Genomic DNA, 13,314 nt, shown 5'->3' with positions numbered 1-13,314 from the left:
GAAATGTAGGTCACAGTGACCTACTTTTGCTATAGTACTGCAGTATTCTTCACAATCCATGCACATATTTTCATGCCATTACAGGTAACAGCACCCCAGACTCATGGGCATGATCACTGTAGCATGAAAAGATGACTCAGAAGATGTCCTGAATATTAAAATTGTACAAAGTCAATGAAGCATTACAAGTAGGTCACAACAACCTACTTTTGATGAAGGTGCATTATTCCTCATGCTGCATATACTGATTAATTTTAATCACTGTACAGGCAACTGTATCTGAATACAGGCTTAAATAGAAAACAAACACATTTGCTAAAGAAAGTACCACTGTTGCAGACTGTGATACACTTCGTTCTGATAAGATAATAAATAAGAAACCTCCAACCTGGCCTTTCTATAATGGTAACACAGAAACAGCAGTGGCTGCTATAACACATGTTACTACAGTAAAACCTGTCTTGAGAGACCACTGTTATGAGACCACCTCTTTTGAGAGACCAGAATCTCCATGCACAAATTATTAATTATATTGTGTTACAACCTGTTATGAGAGCACCTTTCTTGAGAGACCATTATTTTTTGGCAGAAGGGGTGGTCTTACAAGACAGGTTTTACTGTATATGGAATTACCAATTCAGCAAATGCCTGTTGGTCTAATATGGATTCTGCTCTCTTTGCTGCTTAGTAGAGGAATAACTTTATTTCATCTATATGAAAAGAGACTGTGAACAACATTATTTTTTTAAAGTTAGCATTCTACTTAGGTGGTGTTATGTTGGATTCACTACATCACATTAGCACTTTGAAGATTCATTAATGCACTTTGACCTTAAATAAATGTCAAACATTAAAAAAAAACACAATAGTAAAGCTTTGAAATTCAATATTATGAAAGTATCACTAGAATTTATGAGGGGCCCCCGAGTGGCCTAGTGGTCTAAAGCACTCTCCATTACAGATCACTGCCATCTCACCTATGCGTAGGTTCGAGTCTCAGATTTGTCCAATGTGGGTATGTGAGAAAGCTTGCCAGTAGCTTCTTGTGGGTCGGTGGTTCTTCCAGGGTTTTTCTGGGTTCTTCCTCCACCATTAATACTGGCCGCCATGTATAGCCTATTGTGTGTTGAAAAATGGCGTTAAACCCTACAACAACAACAACAGAATTTAAGAAGAAAAAAAGAACATTATTGATGATAGCAACCTTAAAAATCAATGAAAACAAGTAGTCTTGCACATTGCCCCAAACCTCTTCATAAAAATTTCAATGACCTCTTTCATTTATTTCATATGTGTAGCAACAGCAGCATCATTCAATATTTAGTTTTGTCTTAATCTTGTATGACAACTTTTTTCAGATTCTACACTAGGCTCTGCTTTCACTAGTAAAGCAATGTGCAACACATGATATTCTGGACACTTACTTAAATTTTGCATTTGGAACAATCTCTGTTGATTCTGACAATATTACACAATTTCTTCCTCTGGAAAACAGTGGTTTTGTCTCAGTAATTAAGCATTATTAATCCGGAAACAACAGTTTGAACAGGCTTCCTCTAATTAATGTCATTACTCCACTAGTGGCTCAATCAAAAGTGACTTAAATGACTTAAGATCATGATATGTAGGCAAAACTTATAGCTTTTGACCTTTCAAATGGTATCAAGTGAATCTTTCCTAATCCATGGGTTGTGGGTTCAATACCCACTCAGGCCACTCCTCGATGGCTGCTTTGGTGTTTCCTTCAGAAAGGCACTTAGCTCCCATTTCGCTTAAAATGAACCCACATTTATTACTGCCAATCAAAGTGGACTCTGTTCTAGTGTAGAGGATGTATACAAATCTCAGCCAGAAGGAAGTGGGAATGTGTGCACTCACCCGATAATTGTTTACAAAAGCAAAAGAAGAATTTCCTGAAAATAAACATATGTACTACTATCTTTACAATCAGGATGCAGAGCAGAATCCTTGTCAAGTTTCTGAGATCTAGAATACAGAATGTCAAAATATTAATTAAATCACTAGCAAGTGGCTCCCAAACAAGTTACATGTAGTTTTTTCTATTAATACATGTACCTAAAAGCAGTACAACTGGCATGGGAATCTGGTTGAAAGTTGAGTCAAATTGTTTTCTAAAATGTATAAGATAATTTTTCTTCTTTCATTTATCTTTTTGTGTCTGTGGACATAATCTATCTACCGGTCTACAGATCTGTTTAGGGGGCGCTCACCAGTTAATATGTACTTTGAGAGAGTGATGTATGTGAGGTGAAGTAGTTGGCATTTAAAACATGCACAATGGAGAGACTGTTGGCATGCCTCTATGCTACATTAATGTAATGTGGATGATATTTCTTTTGATATTGTACTTTTGGAAATTTTACATGATTTAAGCACACTGCTAACTAAAATGACTGCTCCCTTGTGTTAAAATGTCAGAATGAATTAGTCTAAAGTACACTATACATAACAGCTATTAAAATAGGGAAAATGAATTTTGCCAGACTAGACAATACCAGCTTCTGAAAGTGCAATGAATGAATTACCAAATATATAAAATGTAAAAAAAGTTATCAGCTCTTTTTTATACAATTTACCTCTGAAGTTCAGGAAGTGAAAATGACCAAGTAGAGCTAGCACTTTTTTGAAAGGTGCACATCTGAAGTAAGGCCAAGCTGTATACTCTATAACCCATAGTACACCCATCAATCATACACCAAAATAAAGGGAATTAAAGGTTCTTTGAATTATACCTAAGATATACAAGGTCTTTTTTAAATAGCCAGTATAACCAGTGAGGAAAGCTGGGGAAATTCTTTTTCTTTAAAATCCTAACCCTATGCAAAATACGAAACTGTACAGCGCCACCTTATGTATTGTATCTACATTTTTTTGTTGTCTACTTCCCTCCCTTTACATATATGAATCCATACACATATCACTGTCTATTGTTCTCTATGCATTCCTCACTTCTATGTGTCTATAAATTTATTTATCTATCTATTGATCTACTTCCTTCACTTCCTCAACTCCACCATGTATCTGTATAAATCAATCAATCAATTACTCTATCAATCTTTTTATCAACCCACTGATATGCTGATCTTTGTCTACATTGTCATCCCTTCAATGAACGGCTGAGAAATTTATCTTGTAACTGTAGATCAGAACACTGATCCTCAGAGAAATTTTTGTTCATAAAGACAATAATTTTCATGTAGAGATATTTATATAAATGTTGTAAGAAACATCTTGTGTATCCTACTTCTTTCACTGGTCAATTGTTGTTCCCCTCCCCCCCCAGATATTCTGTTACACCATCTTAACCATGAAGAATTTAAAAACATAAAGAGGGTGGCTAATAAAACTCTAATTTTTCAAAGTATCCAAAAAAAGAATTATAAAATAATTGCAAGTTTAAACAGTGAGTGTACCAGAGATATTATAGTTCAAATTAGACAAAAATGCCACATAACAAATCCAGGTCTTAAAATATGTAACAGAAAGTTAAACCAACAATGTATGTCAACTGAACAGTTATTTGCGTCTCCTCAATAGAATGTGAAAATTCAAATGACACAGTATTGCGGATTAAACTCCAAATAATCCTAAATATCCTATCACAAGTTCAGATATATAGAATATTCTGAATGGATTCAAAAAGTGTTGAATGTCCTATGAATGTCCACAATGATGCAATCCAGAATGTCTTTGAACAAGTTCACAATAATTTCAAAATAATGTTAATCCAAAGGCAATGAGTACTTTAATCCAACGATTATTTTAAATAGATAATTCCTTGAATTATATCTTAATACAACAATAAATTCTAATAACAAACGGATTCCAAAGATTGATATTAAGATAGGAATTAATTATGTTTACCAAGTCCCCATTCATACACATTTTTACTTGACCTAGATGTAAGTCATTCTAAAGGTAAATTCCAATCAAATTGCAATAAGTCTGTTCCTACAATATTCTAAGCTCATAAACAACCTATTTATAACGAACAATCACAGAAAAATCAGCTACATAAACCTGTGCATTACAAAAAAATGACCTTTATCTTAAAAACTACGTTCAAACATCTTGAACACAAATTAAGCACACAATAGAGATACAGATAACAGTATCCTCTAATTTTTAAAAAAAAGGGTTTTAATAATTTAATCCCTGAAAAATTACAGTAAGTTTTTTTAAATCCCAAATTCAAAGATCTGTATCAAGGTTTTTAATATTTTGACTTGTCTGAGAGCTAAGCAGGAAAATTCATGGAATTTTAAACCAACTGGCAGTGATCAAAAACTTATCAAAATTTGGTGGCATAGTCCATTAGATTAAAGAGGCTAATATCAAATACTGTTTGACCTAAATCTGTTTCTAATAAAAAAAATTGTGGACATCTGAAACTTCCACTTCCCTGTTTTAAGATATTTCCTAGAAGCTGTTTTATTCCAATCAAATGCAACAGAAAAGATCTTGTTTTATTGGTTCAAATGTGTGACTAAAGTATCTGCCACATAGAGACAACCCAATAACATCATACTTGCATGTAGCTCTGGTCCAACTGCAAACATAAACCCTGATCTGCTGTCACAAAATGCATGGCAGATCAGGATATATGTTTGTTCTACTGATTACTCAAAAAGAAACTGCATAGACCCAGATCTGCTGATGCATAATGCAATGGTAGCTTTGGTGTCTATGCAGTTTGCAGTTGGACCCGACGTGTAAGCTAGTACATGTGATAATTAACTTGGCTTTGAACAGTCTTTATATTAGCTATGATGTAAATTATTTTCATTGGTCTTTGATGTTTTATTGACCACACCAATCATGAAAATGACCAACTAGCATGTTTATGTAACTGGCCCCATTATAGACTCACAGTGGGGATTTACACTTGAAGAAAAGTGCAAGTAAAGAAAGAATGTGGGGAGGGTATCCATTTTGTTTATTTGAGTATTTATTTGATAATACTAATACTAATAATAATAATAATAATAATAATAATAATAATAATAATTGTTATCAAATGATCCTCAAAATAATTGATTCCCTGGGTTCAGGAATAATATACCTTTCTACTAGAACTCCAATACCCATTACTGATTAATAATTACATTTTTTGGGTCCATTTTCATTTAAAATTAAACAACCTTTAGTTGTTCACTGGCAATTTTGACAAAATGGTCAGATGATTTTTTTTTCACTTACATGTCGTGCAAATAACTATACCTGCCAACCCAACCTTACAGAGAGTAATGGTGGGGTTTTGTGAGTCAAAAAGTGGGTTTTGTGGTCTCAAAGTAAGGGACACGGTACAACTGAGAAGAAGTTGCAGTGTCTAATAATAGAAGCTTATACAAAAAACAGCTTGAAATTCAATACTGGAATAAAAGAATATAAAATACCCATTTTCTCTGAAGCATTTAAAACACTTGGTTGGCTTAGCATTATATATATATCATTAACATTCTCTTATACATGCACATGAACACCATAGCAACAACAGTCATTAAATAAACTAGAAATATATTCATGGAACATGGATGCCCAACCACTGTACCTGAAATGACTAAGACATGAAGATGCAGTGAACTGATGGACAAGGGCAACAATATATACCTCCATAAATGTTGTGGTGGGGCATACAAATGCATGAAGTTTCTGTCTTTATAATCATTATCAAACAAAATCTGAATTCAGTAAGGACCACTTTCCAACATTTATGATTTAATCATGAATTACTCTTAACTGACACTAGAAGACAAAAGAGTACAACATTAACTTGTACATGCAGACTTTGATGGTTTCTGTAGTTCAGCGGAGAGTTTGAAGGTCATACATGTTTCAGCAGTGTTCAACTCTGCACTCATTAGAAACTAGGCAACACTGTTGTTCAAACTTCCAGAGATTGTGCCAAATTATTCTGATCATTGAAAATGATCTTTCCAAGTCTGCAGTGCTGTGATGGAGTGTCAAACATGAGATGGCCACACAGCTGTCATGTCAGATCTTGGCATTCATGATGGTAGGTAACTGCTGTTTCAACATTTGCCTTCAAAACAGAATTACATTTCCATACTGCTCCTAACTTTACCACTCCTGTTACATGTACTATTATAATCAAGTACATGGCAAAGGAACTGAGTGAACTCTTCTAATTAATGCTGACTCAAGGAACTATACCCCAGGAATACAAGGATGCATCCAATGTCCACTTGTACATGCCGAGAAACATCAGACAATCATGTGGCAACCATTTGGACATCTTGCTGTCAATAGCCAGTTGTTGTTGTTGTTCTTGTTGTAGGGTTTAATGCCATTTTTCAGCACATGATAGGCTATACATGGCAGCCAGTATAACTGGTGGAGGAAGAACCCTGGAAAAACCCAGGAAGAACCACTGACCCATGGGAAGCTACTGTCAAGCTTTCTCAAGTACCTACATTAACCAAGCCTGAGACTCAAACCAACGCAGACAGAGGTGAGATGGCAGTGATCTGGAATGGTGTGCGCTTTAGACCACTCGGCCACTCAGGGCCCCATCAATAGCCAGTAAAATACCTGCCCGAATTCTTCTGAATCACCTTTTGCATCACAGTGATCACAGAATCCCGCCTGAGTCAGTGTGGCTTCAGGAAAGGATGATGGACCAATGAAATGTATATTATGTTTGCAGTGTGTGAACTCCAGGAGAAATGCCAGGAACAGAATGTCAACCTTGACACAACATTCATTGACCTGACAAAAGCCTTTGAAACAGTCAATCATGGGGGGGGGGGGGGGGGGGGGGGGCTCAAGATCAAGGCAAATTTGATTGCTCTGAGAAATTCATCGTAATGGTTAGGCAATTCCATGATGCATGCTCACTCGTTCGAGGATGATAATGAGTCATCTGAACCATACCTAATCACCACTGGAGTCAAGCAAGGCTGTGTTATCACAGCCCTCTTCAGTATTATGTTCTCCACCATGTTTACTAATGCCTTCTTGACTATGACACTGGGATTGACATCAGATATCATACTGAACACGTACTCTTCAATCTGAGGAGACTACAGGCAAGTGAAGACTAAGTTACAGGAAGTGACTGTTCCATGATCTACTGTTTGCTGACAAGTGTCCTCTGAATGCCAAGTCTGAGTCTGGCATACAACTTAGTGTGGACCATATCTCTTCAGTTTTGACAATTTCAGTCTAACAATCTGTACGAAGAAGGCAGAGATGATGCACCAGCAGTACAGGAAAATTTTATGTAGAACCTACCATCGCAGTGAATGGCTCAACCCTCTTATGGCAGTGGACAAGCTCACCTTTCTCAGCAGTATACTGTCACATGCAGTCCATATTGACAATGAAACCAATGCCAGAATTGTTTAAAAAAGGGTGGCATTTAGCAGACTATGTACAGGTAAGTGGGAGTACTGAGGCATAAGTTTACAAACAAAACTAAAGTCTACAAAACCACTGTGTTACCAACCCTGTTGTATGCAAGCAAAACTCAGATGGCGTACAAATGACATGCCAATAAGCTTAACCATTTTCAAATGGGCTCTCTGAGGAAGCTGAGAAGCAGGGTTCACAAAGCGGCTGGTTAAAAGATTCAAGTCCTTTTCCAAGATTTTCCAGAATGGTATGCATCTTTCTCCAGACCAATGTGAAGTCTGAGTCACTATAATAGAGCGGGTGATATTCACATGACCTAAAATTGTATCCTCTAATCATGAGTGGGTGACAGCTACCATAAAGAACCTGTATTCAGCAGCTGATGCATCATCCAACCCTATGATGCAACAACTTAAGTAAAACAGCATACCAAAATTCCATCCTTTTTTTCAGGCTTTGACAAAATCTTTGTTTTCCAGACTTTTAAAATTATGTACAAAATCTGAAGCAGGATAAGATGGCAGAATAGGGTCCCAGAAACTCAGGTTCTCACAAGGGAAGGCATTCAAAGCATCAACATTCTGCTGATGAAATCACAAATAAGATGGGTATGCCACATCACCAGGATGTCAGAAGAGCAACAACCAACGAAGACGAAGATCTTCTACGGTCAGCTGAAGCAAGGAAAGTAATTTCAGGGTGGTCAGAAGAAACATTACAAAGATTCCCTCAAGTCATTATTGAAACATTTCAATGCTGACCATACAGGAGCTAGAGACTTCAACCTATGGAGAATTGCAGAGGCAGTGCAAAGCATGAGCAGCATAAATCTCAAAATTGCTGCATGTCCTTTATTGATCAAGCAACTCCAAGTGACCATTCTGTTCAGTGTGCCACAAACAGTTCATAGCACAAATTGGCCAGATCGGTCAATGACACACCCTCAGAAACCAAGCCAGTTAGTGATGACATGGCCATCTTCAAACTCAAGGATGAATAACATCAATAAACATCCTCTGCTCTTTCATGATTACATGCATGGAGTAAATTCAGATTTCAAACTAACTCTGTGGCTGATATTACAATAGCCAACAATCTTTGATAAAGATGACTTCAACAGTCTCATGCTAGGCAATTAAGTGTAAAACTTACTTCCAAACTCAGCTGTTCCACTTTGTGTACTTCATGCATAGCACAAGTTGACCTATAGGATACTCACACAGCAATGCTCAAAGGACAAGCAACATAAATCACCATAGCTATTGTCAATCAATTAAGCAATCTGTGGAATGGTAGCTGTTTATCTCTGGCTGCCTTTGCCTTTTAATCACCTCTGACTGACTTGACTGATTTATTACTCGAAGTAGCAGAGGCCTCAAGCCCACATTACAATTGAATCTTAATCAAAATTCACATATAACAGAGTGCTGCATGGTGATAAGAAAATAAACGAACATTTACCTTAGTTTATCTACCAAACATATGCATTTCAAATCCACATCATTCAGGAGAGTTTCTTTTTTCCTTGAGGCTAATTTAATAAATTTTCAAATAATCTTAATAACACTGCTATAATTATTTCTGAGAACTCTAATAACCAATTCTGATGTCACAAAAAGGGTTTCCAAATTACATTTGATTCTTCTTTCATCATAGCATGGACAAGAAATTAATTAATGAATTTCTTGATCTTCCCTATGTGTCAAGTCAGTTTTCTTGTTTTCAATCTCCAGATTAATACAAGACAATCTTAATTTACAAATGCTATTCTATGGGATTTATTGGTGACAAAGACAGACACTACTGTCCATAACATCTTTATTTTGATAAAGAAACACATAGTGAAATCCATACAGACAAGAGATTTCTAATATAATTAACTTGTGATTCTTTGCCAAAATTGTATAATCTCATTAAAAAAAACTTCTATACCTTTCATTAAATTCGGCTGTAAAATATGCTACCAGTATTTAACACAAATTTTCTTCTAAGTGTTATATAAAGGGGACTTTTCCAAATTCCCCAAGGACTGATCTGTTTTTACATTTAAGAATCATTTTCAAAATTTATTTTGAACAGACCTTTATATTTTATGAAATTTTATACCCCCAAATTTAAGAACCATATAGGTACTACAATAATCAAATCAAAAAAATATAGTGCTTTGTCACAAACTGCATAATACAAATGTGTACATTTATACAAAGAGCACAGCTCTTTCAGCAGATTAAATCAAATAACTCTTAGCTTTATTACATATTAATGCATCACAAAAATGCAATCTAAGATATTTAGAGCAGGAACCCATTTCTGTTGGTGCATTCTTGTAATTCCATTTTTCTATTTCACTTATCTACCTTATTACCTCAGTGACAATTATCTGCATAAACTGCCAAGGCATCATAATTTTCCCTCAGCATTAAGCATCATAGGAGATTACTGTATATACAGGTTTATATTGTGGTGTCAAAAAAATTGCAAACTCTCTAAAAAGAGAATAATTGGGAATTATGTTTTTGAAAATATTGTTTGTTTGTGGTGTCTGCAAGTTTTGAATAGGTGGGGGGATGCATGACTTGCTGCAACTTGGCAAGTACAAATACACAAATAAAATTCCATGAGTCTGGATATCTTACATGATGGCCAAGCATTTTATGCATGCAAAGTTCACATTTTTCCTCTTAACTATGATGGCTGTATAATCCTGGATCTCAAGATTCGGTATAAATGTTACTAGTCTCTCAGAAAATGGAGGTAGATTGATTTATTGGACAAATCTTTCTCAGAGTGTCAATATTTTACACCAGTCATTACTGAAGCTTCAGATCTGAGAAACAAACAGGAAATAATGCCTAAGTGTTCTGTTACATGCTTAGGCTCGAATAAACAATAACACAAGAAAGAGTGAAAACAACAAGCTTTGAAAAATTTAACAAATAATTTATTTCCCTGGAAAAATACTGTAAAAATGAGAGAAAAAAATAAGAACTTACAGTTTTAAGAATCAAGTCCAAAAATAATCCAAGAATAATCCACAAATAAAATTTCAGAAGTCCTAATGAATTCAAGTTCGAGTCCTGATGAAGAATCTAAGATGGAAGGTGATGACATATATTGTCTCCTTTGTGGTGTTGGAATGTCTACAGTTCTGTGTTATTCACAAACAATAATCCGGTGTTGGAAATCCAAATAAAATTTTTAAGAAATGTCTTTGTTCAAGAATTCTGTATGAGCATAATAATAGCATGTAATAGAATAAAAAATTTAAAGCTGAAAAACAAACAATAAAATTAAAATATAAATTAAATCCAATATAAATTAAATCAAATATACATAACAGTTCCATTTATCCAGCTTGCTGGTACATTATATATTGTCATGCAGTGTGTAGTGAAAACATGTTGGGTAATTTCCACAACTATGTTATCTTTGCATGTAAACTACCTGAAATGCATAAAGGCCTTATTCTATACATACCAAGATGTGGCCTGATATCACTCATTTGCCTTATACAATTTGTGACCTGATAGTGATCACCTGCCTTATATATATCTGAAACTTTACATCAGGTTGAGTTGACCTATTCCACTTGATAGTGACTGAAATTCTTTCTAAAGATAAAGGCATAAGCTCCTGCTCAAAATCGACACCATCTGGATCTTGATGATAGTAAAACAGATCAAAATTAGGGCTTCAAGAGTGGTAACCAAGTCAGCCTATTAGATGAAAAATCTAGACAATAACAGTCCATATTCCAGTTTTTATCACAAATGAATGAAAGTCAAGGCTTCATATGCAAGATCACATCCTAAATATGCTTGCCTTTCACTAATGACACAGCCCATGATATTGATGACATAATATATTCCAAGTCTGATGACAATGACAAAGAATATGGTTTCCAGAGTTGCCAAAATTTCAGCTGATCTGATCCAAAATTACATCATTAATATAATTGGATCTTGTTTATTATCAAACACAGTCTGGATGGCGCTTTTGTTCAAATTTCCTTGCTGGATTTTCTAAGTGAATCCTGGTTAGAACCAAGTTGTTCCTGACAGCTCTTCCATGCAAATCCTAGTCAGAAACAAGTTACTCTTGATGACTATAATGTTAGCATCATCATATCTGTATCTGATGCAGTTTGACCGCAAGGTATACTTGTCTGCATTGAAAAATTGTAAATAAGTCACAATTGGGACTGACCATTTCAGAGGGGGAAATGGGTGGGGTGGGATGTGAAACAATATTTTAAAGTTTAATGGGAGCCTTACAGGTAATACAGCAGTAATAAATACCTCAGTCCAGTATGACGGTCTAATGACAAATCAACTGTGCAAACACAAATGCATGCTTACTATTGTCTTACAATCAATCTATTTCATGGCTTGAATCATCCCGAAAAGTATTAGTCAGTTAATAGTTGGTATTTTCCCCAATCAAAAGAGAAATTAATATTGATGTTTGCCTTTTCTCAAGTTCACACTCCTCACTCTTTAACAGTGAATACTTCATATTCTGGGTAGAATATCAACTCTGGAATTTTTTATATATTCAATGAGTAATGCAAAACAGCTTAAGCAAATCGCTGTGTGCTTTTTTTTTCAACTGTTGGGGCAACTGAAAGATTATCTATATTCTGCAAATATATTTGCATCTATGAAAATTGTTTACATAAAGCTTTCCAAAGTGGAGTGATTCAATTCCACTCACTTGTAACCCAATGAGCAAATTATTACTCTGTGGAGGTTTCATTACTGTTGGCAAAAGTAAACAAGTTTATGTTGTATTTCATCAAGTAAAAGTAGGAAAAAAAGATTTACATCTTCATATCTTGCCCCCATTTTTTATAGAAATCTTTTTTAAGGTTACGATCATTTGCAATAACAATATCATACAACAATTTTGCTGAATTAAATCAAGGATTTTGAAATATTAATTTCATAAACTGTGATAAGTATTTCTTTGAAAAGGTTATGTAAAACAGCTGTTTTAAGCATCACTAGTGACTTTTTCAACATTATAATTTACCAAAATATCTGAAAGTGTAAATGGCAAACAATAACCAAAATTATTGTTTCTTAATCCAATTTTAAATTAAACATTTTCTCTGATCTGCCTGTATGACTTACAAGTAAGCTCATCAAATGACAATGAGTATACCGTAAATTCAGCTTGTGATTGTTTCTATTGCCGTATGTGTCTTAACTTGATATGACATCTGTTGAATATACATTTTCTGACGATTCTGGAAAAACATCCTTAGGATTGTCATGATATTCTTTCATATTATATGATATATGCACTAATGAAAAAACATATCTACTACCTGGACATACACATCTGCTAACACCAGATGTACCATGTGCATGTTCGTTTAAATGGGTACTGATTGTGTAAATGTTTACATGCTGCAAATTAAATTAAGTGGTATACACTTGTAAACATTGCTGCCTTAATTCTGACCTCTTGAAACGTACTTTTCCCTAATATCTCACCACTCTGCCCTAATCTGGCAAGAGAGAGAGAAAGATCACTTTGTGGACACCCCCCCCCCCCAGACTGTTATACTGCTGTCATAAGCAAGACAACAATGGCATTGACTGAAATAACCTTACAGTCACTTGCGGATTTAGTAGCAATTAACCTAAATTAACATCAAGTATCTTATTTTCTGGTACTCAAGAAAAGTGATTTTTCTTAGCCAATTTAAAATATGACCATATATGAAATATTCAGAAAAATGATAAAATCAATACATTTTTGGTTAATAAATATAGTTTGTCTTCTTTATGTACCATGCAAACAACCAATGGGTGTGTGATAGCATTTTATGCAGACTGACACAAGTACATTTGTGCCACTAAAATTGGTGGAAACATATGTGCTACTAAAATTACTGCAAGAACATATGTCCCA

General features: G+C 34.9%; 1 protein-coding gene across 6 annotated transcripts in view; it reads right to left on the bottom strand.

Annotated features, from left to right (window-relative positions):
- Positions 1-13,314, bottom strand: part of LOC149808356 (EH domain-binding protein 1-like) — a 205,686-nt gene that overhangs the window by 179,255 nt on the left and 13,117 nt on the right. The window contains exon 1 of one of the 6 annotated variants that reach the window (XM_089976064.1): positions 1,425-1,573. The exons of the other annotated variants lie outside the window; for them this stretch is intronic. The gene's annotated coding sequence lies outside the window, so the exon portion shown is untranslated. Of the gene's footprint in view, positions 1-1,424; positions 1,574-13,314 lie in introns of those variants that run through there. 6 annotated transcript variants of the gene reach the window in all.

The sequence above is a fragment of the Sinohyriopsis cumingii genome, chromosome 1 (genome assembly GCF_028554795.1).
Source record: "Sinohyriopsis cumingii isolate HCF-2022 chromosome 1, ASM2855479v2, whole genome shotgun sequence".
Lineage (NCBI taxonomy): Eukaryota > Metazoa > Mollusca > Bivalvia > Unionida > Unionidae > Sinohyriopsis > Sinohyriopsis cumingii.
This window is presented reverse-complemented; position numbering and strand designations above follow the sequence as displayed.